The sequence below is a fragment of the Coenobita brevimanus genome, chromosome 77 (assembly GCF_032717465.1).
Source record: "Coenobita brevimanus isolate Jiangsu-jjx chromosome 77, ASM3271746v2, whole genome shotgun sequence".
Classification (NCBI taxonomy): domain Eukaryota; kingdom Metazoa; phylum Arthropoda; class Malacostraca; order Decapoda; family Coenobitidae; genus Coenobita; species Coenobita brevimanus.
In genome coordinates, this window is record NC_137030.1 from 30,355,916 (window position 1) to 30,379,807 (window position 23,892).

The following is a 23,892-nucleotide window of genomic DNA, read 5'->3' on the forward strand; positions in this document are numbered from 1 at the left end:
GAAACAGAGTTGCCAGACTGCAAAGGGCACATTACCAAACTTCTCAATTTTCATTACCAAATTTAACTTTTCATTACCAAATTCGTAAGGCTAGCATTTATTCTTCACTAATTATATGTACAAGTGCAAATACATGTAATCACTCTCCTTATAATTAACAGCATGTTGATTATTTTCGCGCTATGTACGCTAGCAGATTAATCAGAGAGAGCAAACAATCCACCATCTCCATCCTGTGCATCCTCATACATGTGAAAAATCCGTCTGGTAATGCATTACTCTGATTCACTACCAAAACGAATATTTGATGACCAAATTGGCCCACCTTTGGTAATGAAAAATACCAAATGGCAACCCTGACAGGGGAGGGGGGAGGAAGGAAGGGGTGAGGATCTGTGGTGTAACAGCTGTTCGGCGCCGTGCAGCAATTACAAATTACGGGTGGGAAAAAATTCGGATTATGGGGGGATTGTTTTCTTTTTTTGGCCATTTTTGAGTTCCGAAAGTCCAGGCCCACAATATCCAGTAAGTGGGGATGTCCGGTAAGTGGGCATCCGGAAAGTACAGGGACTACTGTATATATACAGTATTATATATATATATATATATATATATATATATATATATATATATATATAAATAAATACAGAATATACATAGATATATATATATATATATATATATATATATATATATATATATATTTTTATGTGAGGAAGAAGGAACCAAAGGCAATGAGCCCACAAAACTCTTCCTTCCAAGAGAAAAACAAAATACAAGAGAGAGCCAAATTCAAGATCCATTCATTTCGAGATGCCTGGACACACTGAGTTTGAAAGACTGGAGATCATAGGAAGTAGGAAATACAGACAGAGCGAGACAGTTCCAGAGTTGACCTGTTGCATAAATGAAGGACTGGGAGTAATGGTTAACTCTTGCATTAGAGAGTTGGACAGAAAAGGGGTGAGAGTTTGCTGCTAGACGGGTGCTACGCGCCCGTCGTAGAAGTGGAGGAATGCATGCAGACAGTTCAGAGGAACAGTGACCATTGAAGTAGCGATAGAAATGAGATAAAGATGCAACACTGCGGCGAAGAGACAGAGGTTGAAGGGAGTCAGTAAGAGGAGGAGAGTTAATGAGACAAAAAGCCTTTGACTCCACCCTATTGAGAAGAGCTGCATGTGGGGAGCCTCCTGACACATGAGAGTTGTACTCCACACAGGGGCGGATAAAACCCCTGTATAGAGTCAACAATTGTGCAGGGGCAAAGAAGGAATGGAGTCGGCTTAGCACACCCAATCGCTTGGATGCAGATTTTACAAGAGATGTAATATGATCTTTCCAAGACGAGTCCCGAGCAAATGAAACCCCAAGCATGTTCAATGATGAAGCAGGATTAAGTTGAGTATTATTAAACGTAAGTGGGTATACACCTGTGGAAGATTTTGTCGGGTTGATAAGTGCAAAAACTGAGTCTTTGATGCATTAAAAACAACCAGATTATTTTTACCCTAGTCAGAGATATGAGCCAAGTCAGACATTAGGTGTGCCATAGCCACGATCCCTTGCCTGCTGAAGTAACTGTTGAGATGGACGTTGTGGGAATCGAATGGAAAGGTGAAGGGTGGAGTCATCAGCGTATGAGTGGATAGGGTTAGATGTACAGCTTAGAAGGTCATTGATGAATAAAAGGAAGAGAGTTGGTGATAGGACAGAGCCCTGAGGAACACCACTGTTAATAGATCTAGGAGAAGAACAATAGCCGTCTACAACAGCAGCTATAGAACGACCAGAAAGGAAGCTACAGATGAAGGCACAGATAGAAGGATAGAAACCGTAAGAGGGCAGTTTGGAAATTAAAGATTTATGCCAGACTCGATCGAAAGCCTTTGAGATGTCAAGTGCAATGGCAAAGCTTTCGCCAAAGTCCCGAAAGGAGGATGACCAGGAGTCTGAAAGGTAGGTGAGAAGATCGCCTGTGGAGCGTCCCTCACAGAACCCATACTGACGATCAGAAAGAAGGTTGTGATAGGAAAGATGCTTTAAAAAAATTTCTATTAAGAATAGACTCAAAAACTTTTGAGATACAGGATGTTAAAGCAATTGGACGATAGAGGGTTGGGAATGGTCACCCTTCTTTGGGACTGGCAGAATGAGAGCAAACTTCCAGCAAGAAGGAAAGGTACAAGTTGACAGACAAAGGCGAAAGAGTTTGCCTAGGCAGGGTGTAAGCACAGAAGCACAGTTCTTGAGAACAACAGGAGGGACTCCATCAGGCCCATATGCCTTATTAGTACTGAGGCCAGCAATGGCAAAAAATACATCAGCTGAAGAAATTTTAATGTTAGCCATGAGGAAGTCAGAGGGGGGAAGTGATGGAGGAACAGCACCGGAATCGTCTAAGGTGGAATTGGAGGAGAAAGTCTGAGCGAAGAGATCTGCTTTATCAGTAGAAGAAATAGCTACAGAGCCATCAGGGTTGAAAAGAGGAGGGAAGGATGATGAGGTAAAGTTGTTAGAAAGGTTTTTGGCAAAGGTGCCAGAAGGAGCGGGAAGAGTTCGAGTTAGAGAGTTGAGAGCATTTTGTACGGATGAAATTATTTTTAGCAGAGCAAAGAACAGACTTAGCACGATTCCGGGCAAAAATGTATAAAAGATGTGATTCAGGGGTTAGTTGGTTCCGGTACCTTTTATAGGCCCTCTCCTTGTTGAGGACAGCATTAGAACAAGCGTGATTAAACCAAGGCTTTCGTGCATTAGTCAAAGGATATGAGAAAGGAATGTATGGTTCCATGCCCGAGAGAATAACCTCCGTAATGCGCAAGGCACACCCAGATGGCTCACGGCCATGGAAGCAATAATCATTCCAGGGAAAATCAAAGAAGTACTGCCTGAGGGCCTCCAAATCCGCAGCTCCAAAGTGCCACAGACGACATTTTTTTGGAGGGTCTGCAGGCCGTACCAGAGTGATAGGACAGGTTAAGGTGATAAGGTTGTGATCGGAGGAGCCCAACGGAGAGAAAAGATTAACAGTGTAAGCAGAAGGATTAGTTGTAAGGAAGAGATCAAGTATGTTGGAGCTCTCTCCAAGGTGGTCAGGGATACGGGTAGGGTGCTGTACAAGCTGCTCTAGGTCATCATGGATAGAAAAGGTGTAGGCTTGTTCACCAGGTGGATCAGTGAAAGGAGAGGAGAGCCAAAGGTGGTGGTGAACATTGAAATCTCCAAGAATGGAGATTTCAGAGAAAGGAAAAATGGACAGAATGTGTTCCATCGTAGAAGTAAGTTAGTCAAAGAATTTTTGATAGTCAGTAGAATTAGGAGATAAGTAAACAGCACAGATATATTTAGTCAGAGAATGACAGGAAAGCCGAAGCCAGAGTGTAGAGAATTCAGAAGAATCGAGTTCAGGAGCACGAGAGCAAGATAATTTGTTGCGTATATATACACAACAGCCACCTTTGGCTTTGAAATGAGTATAGAGAAAGTAGGAGGATACAGAAAAGGGTTTGCTGTCAGTTGCCTCAGACAGCTGAGTCTCAGTTAGGAAAAGAAGGTGAGGTTTAGAGAAGGAGAGGTGGTGCTCAACAGAGCGAAAGTTAGAGGAAAGGCCACGAATGTTGCAGAAATGAAGAAGAAGAGAGTCAGACAGTGGTTCCAGGCACCTTGAGTCGTCACCGGGAGAGAGGCTGAAAGTGGGGGCATTTATGGTCCTCCCCCCCCTGGGGACCTCGAGGCTATGTTATTCGACGCCATTTTTTTGAAAATTTTGAAAAGGAAGTGTAGTGTATATTGTGCATGTAGTTTGGTGTTGATAGTTGGAGAAACCTGTATTGGAGAGCATGTTGGCCTACTCTCTGTGTTACTGAGACACTGAAAAAGTTCAGCAAAGGGGGATGGTCAGGACCTAGTCTGCAGGGCTGATGAAACAGGAGCTCCAGCTCTCCCTGTCATCAGCTTTCCATCCACTTTGGGAGTACTGCCCTGCTCAACTGGTGCTACAGTCTACTCCTCATAAGTGTATATATAGATATATATATATATATATATATATATATATATATATATATATATATATATATACATATATATATATATATATATATATATATATATATATATATATATATATTCTGTATATATACATTCTGTATATATACATTCTGTATATATATATATATACATGTATATACAGTATATATCTATCTATCTATCTATCTATATACCTAGGCTGCTTCCCCCAAGGAAGTAATCCCTATACAATCCGGACGCCCACTTTCCAGACAACCCACTTACCGGACATTGTGGACTTGGACCTTCAGATCGCAAAAATGGCCAAAAAAAATAAAAAATCCTCCCCCCCACCCAAAAAAAAATTTCCCCCGTAATTTGAAACTGCCGCTCAGCGCCTAACAGCTGTTTACACCATGGCCCCTTCACTCCTTCCTTCCTCCCCCCTCCCCTGTCAGGGTTGCCATTTGGTATTTTTCATTACCAAATGTGGGCCAATTTGGTAAAGAAAAATTCGTTTGGTAATGAATCAGAATAATGCATTACCATATGGATTTTTCACATGTATGAGGATACAGGATGGAGATGGTGGATTGTTTGATCTCTCTCATTAATCTGCTAGTCTACACAGGATGAAAATAATCTACATGCTGTTAATTATAAGGAGAGTGATTACATGTATTTCCACTTGCATATATAATTAGTGAAGAATAAATGCTAGCTTTACGAATTTGGTAAGGAAAAGGTAAATTTGGTAATGAAAATTGAGGAGTTTGGTAATCTGGCTGTTGTGATCTGGCAACTCTGTATCCCCGTCACCAACACTCCAACAGTTACTGCTTAACTTCGATCGCGAGTGGATGCTTCCACATGTGCTCGTTTTTATGTGAATAAACAGTGAATAAACTGCAATACCTTGCCACTAGACCACACGGGAATTTACAGTGTTGTGCAGTGTTAAGAAATTAGAATTTAAAGTGCAAAGGATTAACTGTGGAGTGCAAACTGGCGGTTGAAACTGGCGTGGTGCAATTAACAATGTGCAGTGTTAAACAATTATAACTCACAATGCAAAGAATTATTGTAAGTGCAGCACAACACTGGATTACTGTACGTGCTTCAAGAGCATTTTCACCACTGCCAAAGCCTTAAGAAGGCGGCCACAGACGCGCTGTAAGTACCCTGGCTGAGGTACAGTCACTTCTAATTCCTCATTCTTTGGTTCCTTTTCATTTACTTCATGCTTTATGTCAATTATTGGTGTGAATAAGGTCTTAAATAGGTGCTATGCATATCTGGTAGGGAGTTATTTAGGGGGCTTTCAAAGTTAGGCTGAGTTAGGGTCCTTAAGTACCAGTCCAGCAGGCAGGTGCCCACTTTCCAGATAGGACCACTTTCTGGACATGCCTTTGGCTCTATTACATCGGATAGTGGAGGGATTACAGTATATATATATCATCGTCATCATCTTCATCATCATCATCAGCCGTTTGAGTATCCACTGCAGGACCGGCCTATCCCAACCGAAGTGGGGACGATACAGCCAATGTATCTTTACCAAGTGGCTTAGGCTGTCTGGTAGAGACTGTATGTAGGGTGTGAAGTGCTGGTAAGTGTAATTGTTGTGTAGGAGTGGCTTTGGGTGTGTGTGTACTCTGTGCACCAAGTATAATCGACCCACAAAAGCTGACTGGGTGCAAGCATACTTGTACAGTAAGTGACACTGGTTCAACCACAGGTCCCCTGATGTCCACCAAGCAGTACGTGGCCAGGAGAATGCTCCCAAAGATTTTTTTTTTACCCTGGCGGGGCACAAACCCTCACTCTCCAGTGTGCGAAAACGCACACTTTGTCACTGTACCACAGAGGCTCTGTATATATATACAGTGGGCTCGCACAGTGCGCGTCACCGCAGTGCGCGACTCGCCTTGTACACAAGTGACTAAAAATCATAACCAAAAACCCTTTAATGCACGAGTTTACCGCACAGAACGCGAGGCAGAGGCAAGAAGTGGCTCAAAAATGCCATTTTCTACTAGTGCGCAACCACCCCTCACAGAGCGCGTCACGTGTCGTCATATTGATGTGCAGAAATTCCCGGGCATTCTACTGCACAGCTTGGGGTACAAGGAAGCGGGTGCGCCATAACAGTCCCGGCTCATTGCACTGTGCGGATCCGCTCCCTACAGCTAACCTTTCATGTACAATGTGTGGTGTTTTTTGTGCTGCCTGTACTTCGCCACACCATGGCTCCAACCCAAAGAGTTAAGAAACTCCTGACGCACGCCACCAAGTTCTATCTATCTATCTATTGCCAGACGCCTCAATCCCGTCTGGGATGGCCACAACAAATCGCCTCCATGTCGCCCTCTCCCCTGCCATTTCACTGCCCTGCTCCCAACTCACACCCCCCTCTCTCATATACTTCTCCACCCCATCCCTCCATCTCATCCTCGGCCTCCCCCTCCCTCTTCCCCCCTCCACCTCACTCAAATACACTCTCTTCGTCAGTTTCTCACCCTCCATCCTCTCCACATGGCCAAACCACCTCAGTGTGTTCCTCATAACGCTTCCTATCACATCCACATCCACACCACAACACTCCTTTGTATCCTCATTCGTCAGCCTGTCTCTCCATGTGACTCCACAGGCTCCTCTTAAATAACTCATTTCCACTGCTCTCACTCTTGACTTGTGTCTATCCAACAACGTCCAAGCTTCACTTCCATACATTAGAGTTGGTATTACAATACTGTCATGTAGTAACTTTTTCACTTCCATGCTTACTTTCCTGTTTCTTATCACTGCTTTCAAAGAACCAGCAACCTTTCTTCCCTGCTGTACCCTTTCAAGCACTTCACCCTCCAAACCTCCATCCTTACTCAGCACACTACCCAAGTACTTAAACGTACTCACATTTTCCAATTCCTCACCATCCAACCTCGCTGTACATTCACTGACTTCACCTCTCTCAAAGACCATCACTTTACTCTTCCCTACATTCACCTTTAGATTCCGTTTCTTACACACTCTCTCAAACTCATCCACCAAGCCTTGCAGCTCCCCTTCGTCTTCACTCAACAACACAGTATCATCTGCAAACAACAGTACAGGGAGTTTCCAAACACTATCCTCTCTAACCAGGGCCACTCCAACATCCACTACCCTACCTTGTACCTCTTTTACTACCCCATCCATGTACAGATTGAACAACCATGGAGACATGACACATCCCTGTTTCAACCCAACCTTCAAGGAGAAAAATTCACTTAGTTCACCACCCACACACACTGCAGCCTTAGCACCATCATACATACTCTTCACAGCATTCAGCAACTTCCCATCTACTCCATATATTCTTAATACTTTCCATAATCCTTGTCTATCCACCCTGTCATATGCTTTCTCCAAATCCATGAAAGCCACATACAATTTCTTTCCCTTCTCTAGAAACTTTTCCACTAAAGATCTAAGAATGCATATCTGATCTACACAACCTCTTCCCTTCCTAAAGCCTCCCTGTTCTTCTCCAACTAATTCCTCTGTTCTTTCTCTAACTCTGTCAATAAGTATCCTACAATACACTTTTCCTATTATACTAAGAAGACAAATGCCCCTATGATTACCACACATTTCTTTTTCTCCTTTTTCCTTTGTACAAGGGAATAATTATACCTGACTTCTAATCCTCCAGGACTCTACCTTCCTCCCAGGCCAATCTGGACGTCTTCCACATCCATTCTACTACTGTCTCTCCCCCATGCTTCAGCATTTCACCACACACTCCATCATTTCCTGGGGCTTTCCCCAATTTAACTTTCTTCATTGCTTCCACAACTTCTATCCTACTGATTTCTTCCTGTCTTCTCACCTCCCTCCTTCTCCCAGCCATTCCCCAGCCACTTATACTCGCATTACATCCATCCTGTATGTTCAACAATTCCTTAAAGTGTTAAAGATAATTAAGATGAAGGAGGAGGGTCAAGGAAACACGGCTATCGGGAGAACCCTGGGACTGGTTGAATCTACAGTGAGAACTGTGTGGAAGAACCGTGAAGCCATAAAGGCTGTAGTGAAGACGTATGGTGCCTCTGACCAAGACAGCCGTTCGCGGGTGGGAAATCGTGCTATGATACTAATGGAGCGCTATCTTGCCACCTTCATAATGCAGAAAGAAAAGGAAGGTGTACATGGCCAGAGATCGCTTCCGGAACATCATGGGAAACCTGCACTTTGCCGACAACAATGTACCTTCCCAAACCGACCCACTCTGGAAGATCCGGGAGATTCTGAGCAGAATGAAGGATAAGTTTATGTCATTCTTCCACCCCTTTCAGAAGGTTGTCATTGATGAATCCTTGGTTTTGTTCAGAGGACGTCTTCGGTTTGTTCAGTACATTCCAAGCAAACACCATCGCTTTGGAATTAAGTTCTTTGTACTGTGCAACTGTAAGACGGGGTACATCCTTGACTTCGTCATTTATTCAGCCAGCACTGTCGATCTGGATAAAACACACCCCCTTGGCTTCTCAGGCTGTGTAGTGAAAGTGCTCCTTGAAAAGTATTTTGGTGAGAATCATGTCCTGTATACAGACAACTACTATACAGCACCGAAACTTGCCAAATACCTTTCTGAGCACGGCATTGGCTCCTGCGGCACTGTCAAAAGTAATCATGCCCACTTCCCCAAATTCACAGAGGTAGGAACCTCGCAGCGAGGAGATGTGCACCTACGCAAGTCTGAAAAGATGCTGGCAATACGGTGGCATGACAAGAGGGTCTTGCACATGCTCACCACCGTACATAAGGGGGAGATGACAGACAGTGGGAGGGTCGAACGTAGGACAGGCGAACCTTTGATGAAACCTGATGCTGTGTTGGACTACAATATCAACATGCGGCTGGTGGACAAGTCCGACATGATGATTGGTGAGACCGACTGCCTCAGGAAGAATACTAGGTGGTACAGGAAAGTTTTTCTGCATCTCATAGATATGACGATGCTGAACGCCTTCATCCTGTACGAGATGAAGGTAAAGCCACCCAAGTCCTTCTCCCTGAGGTTGTTCGCCAGGACTTGTGTCCAGCAGCTGCTGGAAAGATATGGTAGGGTGACAGCAGCAACTCCAAGGTGCCATCCAGTAACACTTCCCGACCGACTTGAGCAGAGGGCGTATATGGATCGGCACAGACTGGAGCTAATGCCTGGCACAGGGAAAAGGAAGGCTGCGATTCGCAGGTGTCAGGTGTGTGCACATACCACCCGCTGCACACCTGAGCACAAACGCACCTCTTGGCTGTGCGCTGAGTGCCAGGTTCCCCTCTGTGTTACCTGCTTCTTTGATTACCACAGCCAGAAGCAGTTCTAACAGTGAAAGTGTGAAAGGAGAATAATGTGTAAATAATGTGTAAATAATGTGTAAATAGCAAGTGAAAGCAATGGATGTTCAGTACATATGATTGAACAGTGTACAGTATTATAGTTTTATCTTACTGAAAGCGATAGTGAATAACATAGTGTAAGTAAAATAGAATGGGTAAATATTGAAAATAGAATAGAAAATGTAAATAGTAATGTAAGATTAGTAATATAAGAATATGAGTACAAATAATTTATGTTATAACAGTGAAAGTGAATCCGTGGCTCTCTACGTATTTTACTGAATGAAAAATTGAATGACTTCAGTGACAATAAACTAATACTACTGAAGGAAACTTATGGAGAAAGACTCCAGATATATGTAAGTGTGATACAGTAATAGAAATATAAAGTGTGAGGGGTTTTATGAATAATAAATGACAGAGTACCAAGAGCGAACTAGCGCAAGTGCGAAGATCAGACGCGCTCGTAATTTCCATTGCTTTCACAGTGTTTTTTTTTTTGAGTATGGATCCCAAACTACTTGAAAATCATAGAGTAGTGTTTATAGTGTTAATATCTGGCTGTGGTAATCATATTACGGGTTGTCGGGAACTGTAAAGTGGAGACTTCGTTACCCAACTTCAGAGGTCTCCACAAGTCCTACGGTAATCGACGAAGGCTCAACAAACATTCCAGGAGAAAGCTGAAGGTATGTGCCATAAGCATATGTAATTTTAATATTCGAGGACTAATAACTGATTTTTGGCAAAATTTTTTTTGAGAGTCTGTCGGAGCCCGAATAACCCCGCGGAACACGCAAAACATTGGTAAACATGCCCACGGTGTAGGGGTTAAGGATCTGAATTCCCTAAAAAGCAGACCTTCCTGATCTACCAGATGACCTACCGACATGTCGCAAAAATACCCACGCTAATACCAAAGCACCAGTCCTATGTGAGACAGCCCTTGCGTGTATTCAATATGGATGGTAGGTGTTAGCGCCAAAGTGGTGACATGTGGAGGTGTAGGAGGACTACTGGGCCTTGGGATTGGTCACTGCCCCCAAAGAAATAGGCCCTGAAGCCTTTGCCCAGAGTCGGACACGTAAAAAAAATATAAAAATAAAAAAATAAAAATAAAAATAAAAAATAAAAATCCGCGGATATCTGCTGCCCCCCTTAAAAACATCCCTGGATCCCCCTTAACCCTTTGGCTGTAGCAGCTGTGATGACAATGTACTGACTGTGCTCACTGTGGAGAAATAGGAAAAAAATTGTGTGTTTTCAACTTGTGTTTTAATCCACTTATCGATAATCTTGAGAGCTAAAACTTTTGTCAGACAAACGTCAATCTTTCTACTATCGTTTGCAACAAACTGCATGTCCGTAGGCACTCCACGCACAGAGAACGATTTGAGAGAATACAAGGTGTGTTTTGACTGTCTGACGCAAGAAATAGCCCAGGGAGGTGGAAATTCCCATCAAACCACAAGATTTTTTCCATACAAAATAGGGTTACAGCCACATTACCTTATCACAGTAATTGCAATAATAAAAAAAATTAAACACTTCTAGCCAGTCTCCTATGATTTTGTTACGGTATTCCAGTGTTTACGTCAGACTTTAGCAAAACAGTAACAATGTGAGGAAAATCATTACAAACTTTATCAAACTTCATGAATGATTTTTATTACCTCTTATTTTTATAAAGCTTATTGATATAACGTCACGAGTCATTTCATAGCATTGCTGCACAGTTTGTAACCGCAAAACTGTTCACTAGCTAATGCGCTTAGCATCATGACTTCTCTGATTATCGCAAAAACATTACTAAAACACTTAGAGAGAAAGAGAGAGACAGACAGAGGGGGGGGGGCAGCAAACCAGTTTAGACCAGCTCACTGATGGTACATGGAAGAAAAGAAATACTCCCAGCCTGTTCTAACTTGTCCCCTGATGAATTAATGGCATATATATGAAGTGGCCAAAAGGAAGAGTATTATATTTGACTCACTGGACAATGCCAGCACTAAAACAGCTATGAACTGTGCCTGGGATAATGTTACATTTGCAGTGAACAGTGTCAGCAGACATCAACAAGATAAAATGCTTTAGTAATTCCAGCCCTGGCACTGTATCCACCAGTGGATACTTAAAACCATTTATGTTATATCCACCCACAGATATAAAAAATGTGGATGTTAAGGGATGACTATATATATATATATATATATATATATATATCTAAATACTGTATATATATAAATAAATATACACAGTATATACACACTATACAGTAAACCTTGCATAAGTTGAACTTTTACAAGACGGAATCTTTGGTAAGCCGTACTCAGGCCAAGTCCACGTATGTAAGTAGGCCGAGATGAGGAAGTAGGGGACAAAGGTGGTGCCAGACGAATGTGTGGCCGCCAGTCTGCTGCATGTCTGATTTCACTGGCTTTGAAGTCTCACATTATTTTGAAGTTATGTAAAAAGTCAGTGAGAAGAATATTAATGAAGATGATGTCATTCAGTGGCTTGAAATGGATGCAGATGATCCTGGGTATCATCACCAAACAGAAGAAGAAATTGCTGAGTCCGGGGCTGGAAAGAAAGATGAAGATGATGACGACGGGGAAGAGAACAGTGATGATGGATGCAAGAATCCATTCAAACTATCCCAAGTTCGTGAAGCAACGGATGCTGTCGTATCTTGGCTGGATGTTGATGATGCAGAAGCACATAATTTTTATATGCATGTAAGGGAGTGGCAAGGCTTGGTTATTAATTGCCAGTATTCGCAGCAGAAGCAGGTGTAGATTCATAACTTCTTTAAGCCTATGCCAAGGCGTCGGCCCATCCCTCCTCCTGATTCCAAAAGTGATTTTGCTTCTACAGCTCTTCAGATAGTCGGCACTTCAAGTAGTGTTGGCACAGACACCAAATAGTGTCTGTGTGTGTGTTTATGAAAACTGTAATTTGACTAAAGGAAAAAAAATGTGTGCGTGTGACTTAGTGTTAAGTGATCATGATTAAAGTTCAGTATTATTATTACTGCAAGTGTTACACTGCAGTCTACTGTAGTAATTACATTTAAGTTTAATTCTTAACATTCAGGAAAAAAAATACTGGGTACTGTTTAGAATGTTATGTTATATTGTGAACTCCACCACCTCCAACTCCAGCACAAGCTGCCGACGTGTCTGTACTACCCCTAACGAAAAGTAAATCAGGTGCACTGAATTTTTTTTTTGTCTTCCTTTATTTGTTTATATACTGTATACTCCTTTACTTTAGTGCTGAAAAGACAAGTAATAAGTATTGTTTTGCAATTTGGGGGGTGAAAATCCATCTCCAACACAAACTGCTGACAGGTCTATACTGCCTCTATGAATGATTTTCTACCAATTAAAGGTATATTAAAAGCACTGAATTTTTTGTCATAACTCATTTATTTATATATGCTCCTTTAACTTAGTGTTGAAAGGACAAATAACAGCTATCGACTTTGCAATTTTCGGGGGTGAAAATTCGGTATGACAGAAAATTTGGTAATTCGAACCAGGGTAGAGCCCCATATAGTTCGACTTGTGAAGGGTTTACTGTACGTATGTCAAATAACGAAGTGGATAGTGTGTGGGGGGGGGGGGAAGGATAATGCATAGGACAAATTGTTGGCTCATGGGAGGATTAGCCGAGGTGAGCCACAGTAACGGCAAAAGATTTCCCACTCCCAAACAAGCGATAGCGGGGACTGGAAATAACATTGTCTTCAACTAGCAAGGCAATACTGGGAAAAGTATTCCAACAGACTTCAACATAAAAAATAGAGGAAAATATGACAAACCAACAGGAAAACGCTGGGACAGGCTGCAAAACTTTTGACATGCGCAGTGGAAGGGTCACAGGGTCAAGGAAGATAATTACCTGGATGCTAATCACAGCTGAGATTGCCCGAGACTCAGCTGAAACTCTACACCACAGAGAAGGTGACTTATCATACGCTTTGATAAATAAAGAGTACAAAGTAATACAAAGAAATATGTCAAAAGGATAAGCATATGCAAAAACCTTTGGTAGGCACATAATTGTGCCAGTAACATGCTTTCCCACCAAAAAAAACATGCAAAAACATGGAAATTCATAAAAAAACATGAAAAAACACACATTCTATGCTTCCTGCATCAGTGTATGCAATTACACAAACACTAATCTGGTACTGAATGAAAACACGACATGAATAGTAATGACGACGTATAATACTCTGGGGGGGGGGGGGAAGGTAAGCAGACAGCATACTACAGGGGGTGATGAGTGGAGGTGGGGTGGGGAAAGGCCTGGAGGGGTGGTATGGAGGTACAGACGAGGAAGACATGACAAAGAGGAAATGCAGAGGGGGAGTACAGGGGTGTGGAGGGGGGGTAGGGGGGATATAACCCTCCCAAGGGAGACAGGGAAGGGGGGAAAGGCAGGGGGAACCACAGTGGCATGATGGAGGATGGTGGGGGAGGGGGAGGACGGGAGCAGAAGGTGGTCAGAGACGAGGGAAGGGGAGAGGGAACAAACGTATTGGGGTAGAGGAAGGTGGCGAGAGGGTGGTGGGGAAATCAACCCCCCACCATGGGTAGGGGCCTGGATCCTCCCCCCTCCCTACTCAGGACGTTCTCATTGGTTTGTATTGATATACGTCACAATCAGGCCGAAGCCTAGTGTCCACAGTTTTTTACAAAGGCTCCGCCATCGATCACATTAGGCATCTTGCGAAATTCTGGGAAAGGATCATTCAATCCTATTAGTACTTTAGTGGTTAACTATTTTTCATTATATGTGTATTTCGCATTATCTACCAGATACTGTACAGTCAATCCATCGAAAATCGTATTAAAAAGGAGTTTCACACCCTTGTTACGTGCTTCTCTGTAAATAATTCATCTAACCATCTCGATCACTTGTCAGATCCAAAGCCTCACCAATTTCCACACCCCACTTTCTTACAACACTCATTTACCATATTGTAAATATCTTAGATGAATTAAAAAACTGATTATCATCATCATCATCATCATCATCATCACCATTATTCAGACCTTTCCCACCCCAACCTGGGTGAAGAAGGTTCCACAAAAAACAGACAATGAGATACCAGCCAATATTTGCCCAAATGAATAAGCCACACTCACATTCACTTACCACTGAAGGCCCCAGAATCCTGGGGGAGAAAAATAAATAAAATAAACAAAATTTAAAAAGCACGCAACTTCACATTCATCTATTTGACAGTCACATGAAAGAAGGGTGCCAAATCCAGGTCATACACTGCACAAAGTTTGACCAGCCAGCACAATCACTTATCAATTCATGTTTGTGTCCATACCTCCCTTTCTCATTCATTTACCATATCCGTGCAACTTCTTCCAGGACTCCCACTTCTCCTTCCACCTTCAAGCTTGCTCAAATATACTCTTATTATCACTGTTCACACGTCACATTAACGAACCATCTGAGAGTCCCTATCCTATGCTTATGTCACTATGTAACTACTGTATATGTAAAAAGGTGTTCAATACCTTATAATGTAGATTTCAAGGTACTGTACTGTGCTGTAAGGGTACACCATTAAAAAAAAAAAAAAAAAAAAAAAAAAAAAAAAAAAAAAAAAGGACTGGCCTTTCTCCAAATTAATCCAATACATTATGAGTTTCTTCCACAAGGTACAAAATGGTATTTTACTGCATTACATAATATTATGCTACACAGCACAATGCTGCATTAACATCATGAACTAGGAAAAAAAAAAAAAAAAAATGGTTAAGTCTGTGAATTTCATTATGCCTGCAATCACTGCAACTGCAATGACAACTAAAAACTCACTTTAAAGTGGTAAATCAATTTTCACCATACACTACAGAGATTATGATAGCCCTTCAATCTCCACTTAAATACAAAAACCTGTCCTCCACAATGTATTCAGATATCAACGTCCTACCTTGATGCACTGAATTATAGGAGTAGCAAGTACAGCCCCTTAGAAATGCCGTGAGCGTAGCCCTTCAATCTCCATATAAATACAAAATCCTGTCCTCCACAATGTATTCAGATATCAGTGTCCTACCCTGATGCACTGAATAATAAAAGTAGCAAGTATGACACCTTAGAAATGCTGTGAGCATCATATGCAATATGGGCAAGTAAAATCTGCAAGCAACCTAGCATCTGTATAAGCTGGAAGGTTGGAAGCATTTTAATAAGAATTTATTAGAAGTACAGAACAGCATCAAGAAAAATTATTAATATAAGATGCATGTGCACTTAATCTTTACTCCCAGCTCTAAGTGACAAGTACAATATATTACAGAAACATGAATTATGATTTATGACTGAATGGAACAATGAAACACAAGAAACAGACATGCATATACTTCTCATTTTTGTTGAATTAATAAGTACACACAATACCTTGTTACTGTAATAATGTAGGCTACAACAATACACTGTACACTGTTCTGTAACTTGACAATGTATTACTTTATAATTCAAAATTATGGGTACAGTGTACACATTGCTTACAGAAAACTACATCCCTATGCAGTGTGGCATTTGCTTGTAGCAGCGATACAGTGAACAAGCAGAAAGCTTTGTGCAGCATGTCTCACTTTATTCTAGAATCAGGTTCTGAAATACTTTGACTTAATCAAATCTAAAGATAAGGTATGAGTGTGAGAGGGCACCTTACCTACAACCTACATCATTCACCAAACTAATTAGCATAATTTAACACTATTTACATGGTGGGTTCTTCCTCCCACAGATCTACTGAGTTACAAAATATAGGGCCTTAGGTCAATTAACTACAGTGTCATTTTGTTTTTGTTTCATTTCATTTATAAAGGTTCCAACATGCTTTCATTCGTCGGCCTTGGTCACTTAATGGCAACTCTCCATGCTGCTCGATTTCTGACAGCCTCCCTCTTAAGTCCCTTATCCCTGAGGTCATGCTCTATGATCCCATCCCAGGTCTTTTTCGGTCTGCCTCTTGCAACCCCATTCCCAACGTTAACACTTCTCACCTTCTGCACCTAACTGTCATCCCCCATGCTCTCCATGTGCCCAAACCATCTTAATCTACCTCTCCTCACCACAACACCAATACACTTCAATTCCTCTTAACTCTTCCACCATAAACCTTGCCCCAACAGGCCTCGATTTCAAGGATACGCTACATGTCCACCTAATCACTGTCATTTCCATATGTCTGAGCCTGTGAATATCCTCTTCCTTTACTGCCCAGGTCTCACTACCATACAGCATTACACTCCTAACACATGCCACATACAAAGATCCCTTGCAGTATACTGCAAGATGAATGAATTACCCTCTCTAGTCTAATAGCTCAGGGCGATGCTACTGTAACGCAGTATAAGTGAAATGCAAACATCTACTGTACATCTTCATTGAGATTACATGTTGTAATGGTTTACTCTTGCTACCCCCATATGATTTTATGCAAATTAGGATAGGCTTCTCTTACTGCAGGGGTTAACGAAAACTATATCTAACTCCACCATTATGAAAAGTCTCTCCAAATATGAATAGCACTACTTGATGGTAGCAAGAATGTAACATAAGTGACAGTCTACAGTTCCACTGATTCAAGAAACACCTGGAAGTAGTACGTGAATGATTAGAATACTGATATATTCAAAATGAAGTTAGTGTGGCTGAGATTTCAAATAAAACAGGTGCCCTCACAAACACAAGCTTTATCAAGTAAAGACAAAATGCTGAAAAAGTGTACTGGTAAAAGACACTCCTCCTGCATGCATTCCCGACATGTTTGGAAATTGTGAGGCTGATGGAAAGATGTAATTGAAACATGACAAATAACATTCAGAGGAAGTAGAACTTTATAGCTCATTTAAAAAAAACAGTTTACCTGAATAACAGCACGGACAAACACTGGCCCATCCTTACACGTATGCTTGTAAATTGAACATGGTTATAAGTGCTGCACACACACGATCAAAAGGTATCAGTGTACATTTCACGTAAAACAATGCGACACTTCAGCTGACGGATGCTACAAAATTCTCTATGGTCCTACACTCCAACAGTAGCCCTGCTTTCTTATATTGCTGGCAAATGATAATTTCAGTCTTATCTTCACTAAGTACAGGTGGTCCCTTACTTAAGAATGGGTTATGTTTTAAGAAACTGCTTGTAAGTCGATTTTTTTGTAAGTAAAAAATGCATTTAATAAGTCAAAAATACATTTAATACACTGAACCAACTGAAATTCATAGCCTAGCCATGCCTGCATTAAAAGTGCTTTGAACACTTACATTAGCCTACAGCTGCACAAAATCATTAACACAAAGCTTATTTTATAATAAAGTACTGAATATCTCATGTTATTTATTGAATACTGTACTGAGACTGTCGACTGTGAAAGTCCAAGTACATGTGCAATGGCCATTTTGGGCTGGTTCACAATTCCCTGTCAGGACAATTCCCCGTCACAACAAAAAACAGGACAAGTTGCTATCTAGATGATTCTATGTCTGACAAAGCTCCAACAAAACATGGATGACTTCCCATCAATAGGCATTTTGGTATTACTGTACAGTATATATATATATATATATATATATATATATATATATATATATATACTGTATATAGATATAGATATAGATAGATAGATAGATATAAATATATATATAGATAGATAGATAGATTAAGATAGAGATAGATAGATAGATATAAATATATATATAGATAGATAGATAGATTAAGATAGAGATAGATAGATAGATAGATAGATATAGATAAGAGATAGATAGATAGGTAGATAGATAGAAACAGATACAGATATATACCCTATATACATATATATACTGTATATATATATATATATATATATATATATATATATATATATCATCAGCTGTTTGAGTGTCCGCTGCAGGACCGGCCTATCCCAACCGAAGTAGGGATGATACAGCCAATGTATCTCTACCAAGTGGCTCAGGCTGTCTGGCAGAGATTGTATGTAGGGTGAGAAGTGCTTGTAAGTGTGATTGTAGTATTGAAATGGCTTTGGATGTGTGTGTAGTCTGTGAACCAAGTGTAATCGGCCAGCGCAAGCCGACGGGGTGCAAGCATTCTTTGTAGTAAGCAACACTGGTTCAACCACAGCATCCCTAATATCCACCAAAGCAGTACGTGGCCAGAAGAATGTTCCAAAAGTTTATCACCTTGGCGGGGTGCGAACCCTCGTTCTTCAGCGTACGAAAATGCACACTTTACCACCGTACCACAGAGGCTCCATATACAGTATATATATATATATATATATATATATATATATATATCCATATACAGTATATATATATCTATATATATATCCATATACACTATAAATACAGTAATCCCTCCAATATCCGACGTAATAGAGCCACAGGCAGGTCCGGATAGTGGTCCTGTCCGGATATTGGGCCCCAGCTTATGGACTTGTACTTATGGACCCTAACTCAGAGAAACACCTATACAACTCCCTCTGGACATGCATTGCACCTATTTAAGACCCAAATCACACCAATAAGGGACATAAAAGACTGAAATAAATGAAAAAGAACCATAAAATGAGGTTTTAGAGGTGAGTTTATACAATATTAAACATTCTGGGTACTTACAAGTCCCTGGCTCCTGGACTGGTTTGAACCGCCAGTTTGCAGTCCACAGTTAATCCTCTGCATTCTAAATTCTAATTTCTTAACACTGCACAACACTGTAAATTCCTGTGTGTTCTAGTGGTAAGGTATTGCAGTTTATTCACTGTTTATTCACAAAAAAAAAAAGCACCTGTGGCTTGCACTGCTATGAGCATCTGCTCTCGATCAGAGTTAGGCTGTGACTGTTGATGATGGCGGGGTAACAGGGTTGCCAGATCGCAACAGCCACATTACCAATCTCCTCAACTTTCATTACCAAATATAACTTTTCATTACCAAATTCGTAAAGCTAGCATTTATTCTTCACTAATTATATATACAAGTGGAAATACATGTAATCACTCTCCTTATAATAAACACCATGTTGATTATTTTCACGCTATGTAGGGTAGCAGATTAATCAGAGAGAGGAAACAATCCACCATCTCCATCCTGTGTATCCTCATACATGTGAAAAATCCATTTGGTAATGCATTATTCTGATTCATTACCAAATTGGCCCACACCTGGTAATGAAAAATACCAAATGGCAACCCTGACAGGGGAGGGGGAAGGGGGGAGGAAGGAAGGGGTGAAGGGACCATGGTGTAACAGCTGTTTGGCGGCAGGTGGCAATTTCAAATTACAGGTGGGAAAAAAAGTCAGATTTTTTTTTAATTTTTTGCAGTTTTTGGCCCATATTGGGAATATTGGATCCCAGGACGATTATATCCGGTTAGTGGGGATGTTCGGATATTGGGCATTCGGATATTAGAGGGATTACTGTATATATACTGTATACATATATATATATATATATATATATATATATATATATATATATATATATATAAGTGGGTGTTTACCATAACAGGTCAGGAATACATGTGCAGTGGGTTTCTAGCCTTTGATTCCTTCTTCCTTGCATAAAAAAAAAAAAAAAAAGTGTACTACTATTGAACTACCTACCACTTAACAATACAGTAATCCCGCATATTTCGCGGTAGTTACGTTCTTGTAACCCCCGCGAAAAGTCAATTCCGCGAATACTCTATTAACAATTGAAAACTTGCACTTGTGTCCACCATGCTGCCCATCACACAGTCCATGTCCATACTGATTGCGAGACAATTCGCCGTCAGACAATTCCCCGTCAAAACATGGACAATTCCCCTTCAGAACAATTCGCACCCTGGACGATTCCCCGCCATTCTATAAATATACTAATCAATACTTTCATCAATATACTTATTATTAATTAATCAATACTTTAATAACTATATTTCAGGGGGATCCAGCAGTCTATGTTCAGTAGCGTAGGTTCTGGATATTATTTATTAGTTGCACCTTTAGTCAATAATTAACTTGTTTCTTCCTCGCTGTAGTCGCCTTCGAATTATATTCTAGCGTCACCCATAGCTATCTTCATTAATGAAGGCGAATTGTTTTGTGTTTGTTGTGACTGCGAATTGTCCCGAAACCTCCATACTCATCCCGAAATACCTTCTTACAAGATTGAAAGCACATACTCCATTATGAAGGAAAAACGTAAAACACCGTACTGTAATACACAATTATCTACACATTTATTAACAAAACAGTACAAAATAAAAAGATGCATTAACTGGTGATAGCAAACACTTTCGCACGGTCGTTTCTTAGCTTGTCCAGTAACACAATTTTCTCTGCTAAGGTCATAACTTGATCGTTTTGTCACTTTGGAGTTCTTACTAATTGTATTATTAGCCTTTGGTGAGGCTGGCTTACGTCCTGGGGCCATGTGGAAAGCAAGTGGGAGGCAAGAGGCTCATATCATAGTGTGGTTACAACCACAACAGCCACTTAAGGCAGTCAGGCGTGGACTGAAGAATGCGGGACAGAGAGCAGTGTTGCCATATCCAAACAACGAAATTATGCTAGGGCAATGAAAAAATTATGCTAGATTGAGCATATTTGTTCCAAGTAAAAAATGAATTATGCTAACTTGAAGCTAAATGATAAAATTCTACACATATTCGTGCAACATATTAATTATGTATTGTTTACTATGAAAATATTAAAATGAACCTACATACAGTAAGAGGATAAATATCGGTATCTACCCATGCTGCTTTTCCCACGAAACTTACGTTTTTCTGATGGATTTTGATGTGATTCGTTCGATTTTGAGCATCATTTCCGTCGGAAATAACCAGATTTTGAGATATGACCCCCCCCATCCCCCTGAAATAATGAGGGATCTTTGGGGAATCGGGGGTTATAGGGAGGGGGGAAAACACAGAAAATGGTCATTTCCGACTGAAATGAAGCTGAAAATCGAATGAATCATACCAAAATCCATCGGTAAAACCTAGGTTTCATGGGTAAAGTACAAAGCTCAAACTTATCCTAACCTAACCGAACCTAACCTAAAACCTAACCTAACCTAATCCAACCTAACCTAACCTAACCTAATCCAACCTAACCTAACCTAATCCAACCTAACCTAACCTAACCTAATCCAACCTAACCTAATCCAACCTAACCTAACCTAACCTAATCCAACCCAACCAAGCCCAAACTGAAAGTAACCAACTATTCAAACATCTTACCTTATTCGTCTCTCTCTCTCTCTCTGCTTTGTAGCTTTTATAAAATTATTCTAAAAATATTCCATTCCATTCTAAATTATGCTAGAATGATTCTAAAACTTCTAATATGCTAAAAAATATTCCAGACTCGAAAATTTGATCAAAATTATGCTAAAAGAATAAAATTATGCTAGATATGGTAACACTGGCAGAGGGGCCACGGGAAAGGGACAGAGGGTGGCGTGAGTTTACCGCGCTACAATTGGAAGCTGCGGGAATTTCAATTTTTTTTTTTTTCTGTATATTCAAGGATATTTTTGTTGAACTTATTAATGCTAAGAAAATCCGCGAGAGGGCAAAACCGTAGACAAAAAATCCGCAAAAAATGCGGGATTACTGTACTGCAATATTCTATCTATCTATCTATTGCCAGACGCCTCAATCCCATTTGGGGTGGCCACAAACAAATCGCCTCCAAGTCGCCCTGTCCCCCGCCATTTCACTGCCCTGCTCCCAACTCACACCCCCCTCTTCTCATATACCTCTCCACCCCATCCCTCCATCTCATCCTCTGCCTCCCCCTCCCTCTTCCCCCCTCCACCTCACTCACATACACTCTCTTCGTCAGTCTTTCACCCTCCATCCTCTCCACATGGCCAAACCACCTCAGTGTGTTCCTCATAACGCTTCCTATCACATCCACATCCACACCACAACGCTCCTTTATATACTCATTCGTCAGCCTGTCTCTCCATGTGACTCCACAGGCTCCTCTTAAATAACTCATTTCCACTGCTCTCACTCTTGACTTGTGTCCTTCCAACAACGTCCAAGCTTCACTTCCATACGTTAGAGTTGGTATCACAATACTGTCATGTAATAACTTTTTCACTTCCATGCTCATTTCCCTGTTTCTTATCACTGCTTTCAAAGAACCAGCAACCCTTCTTCCCTGCTGTACCCTTTCAAGCACTTCACCCTCCAAATCTCCATCCTTACTCATCACACTACCCAAGTACTTAAACGTACTCACATTTTCCAATTCCTCACCATCCAACCTCACTGTCCATTCACTGACTTCACCTCTCTCAAGGACCATCACTTTACTCTTCCCTACATTCACCTTTAGATTCCGTTTCTTACACACTCTCCTAAACTCATCCACCAAGCCTTGCAGCTCCCCTTCCTCTTCACTCAACAACACAGTATCATCTGCAAACAACAGTACAGGGAGTTTCCAAACACTATCCTCTCTCACCAGGGCCACTCCAACATCCACTACCCTACCTTGTACTGCAATATTAATGGTGGGGAAAAAAAAAAAAAAAACTTTTTAGAATGGATACTGGTTAGGTGTCAGCAAGTGAAATTGGATAACAAGAAATAATACAGCCTTCCCATCACACACTATGGATCCCAATCTGCCAAGACCAAGTGGTCACATTCCAAAGAATGTATCCTCCCAAGCTGTGGAAAAACTCCTAGATAATCCTCAAATATAGGTATTTAGGGGGAAATAAGCATTATGACTTATTTAAGGATTCTAAATGTTTTTCCTGAATTTCTGTACATGCATTATTTACATTAATCCTTCATAAGTTAGATCGGTTTAAAAGATGGTTATCATCCATGACTTATAATGGGGATATGACTAATTCTACAGTGCTACAATTCCAATATTCTGGAAAGCTTCAGCCTCATAAAATACTGTACAACCTACCAGTGGAACTACAAACCTATCAATACCACTATAGAGCCATAAGAATCCAACACTCTCACAAAGCACTCCTTTGTGACTAACATCCTATTCCAGTATTAATCTACTGCTAAATCTAAGCGCTCAAGACAGAAAGATGGTAATTTCAGGACAAGTTGGGGCAAATAGAGTACAATTCAGCATGAAAATGGCATCAGAAGTACAGTAAACCTTCACTTTACCATACCCTGCTAGACTGGATATCGGATTTAACAAACACTTTGAGGTCCCCAGATAAACTGTTGTGTCGTATATAACACATACCATCCAGTAAACGACAAAAACTACATCGAACTTTCAGACAACTCTGGTATATCAGATTACTTCCCGCGTGCAGGAGAACACAGAATTCAGTTACCACTTCTGCGGCGGAAGTTCTTTCCATCCACTCAGGCTAGTCATGAAGACGTGCTATGACAAGGATGTACACTTATGGGCCATTTAAGTGTAAAATGGGCATAGTTTTCATTTCTGTATTAGAGCA

The 23,892-nt window shown here is 40.9% G+C and overlaps 1 protein-coding gene across 1 annotated transcript in view; it reads right to left on the minus strand.

Annotated features, from left to right (window-relative positions):
- Positions 1-23,892, minus strand: part of LOC145408365 (calcium-transporting ATPase sarcoplasmic/endoplasmic reticulum type-like) — a 97,497-nt gene that overhangs the window by 27,202 nt on the left and 46,403 nt on the right. The window lies entirely within an intron of this gene.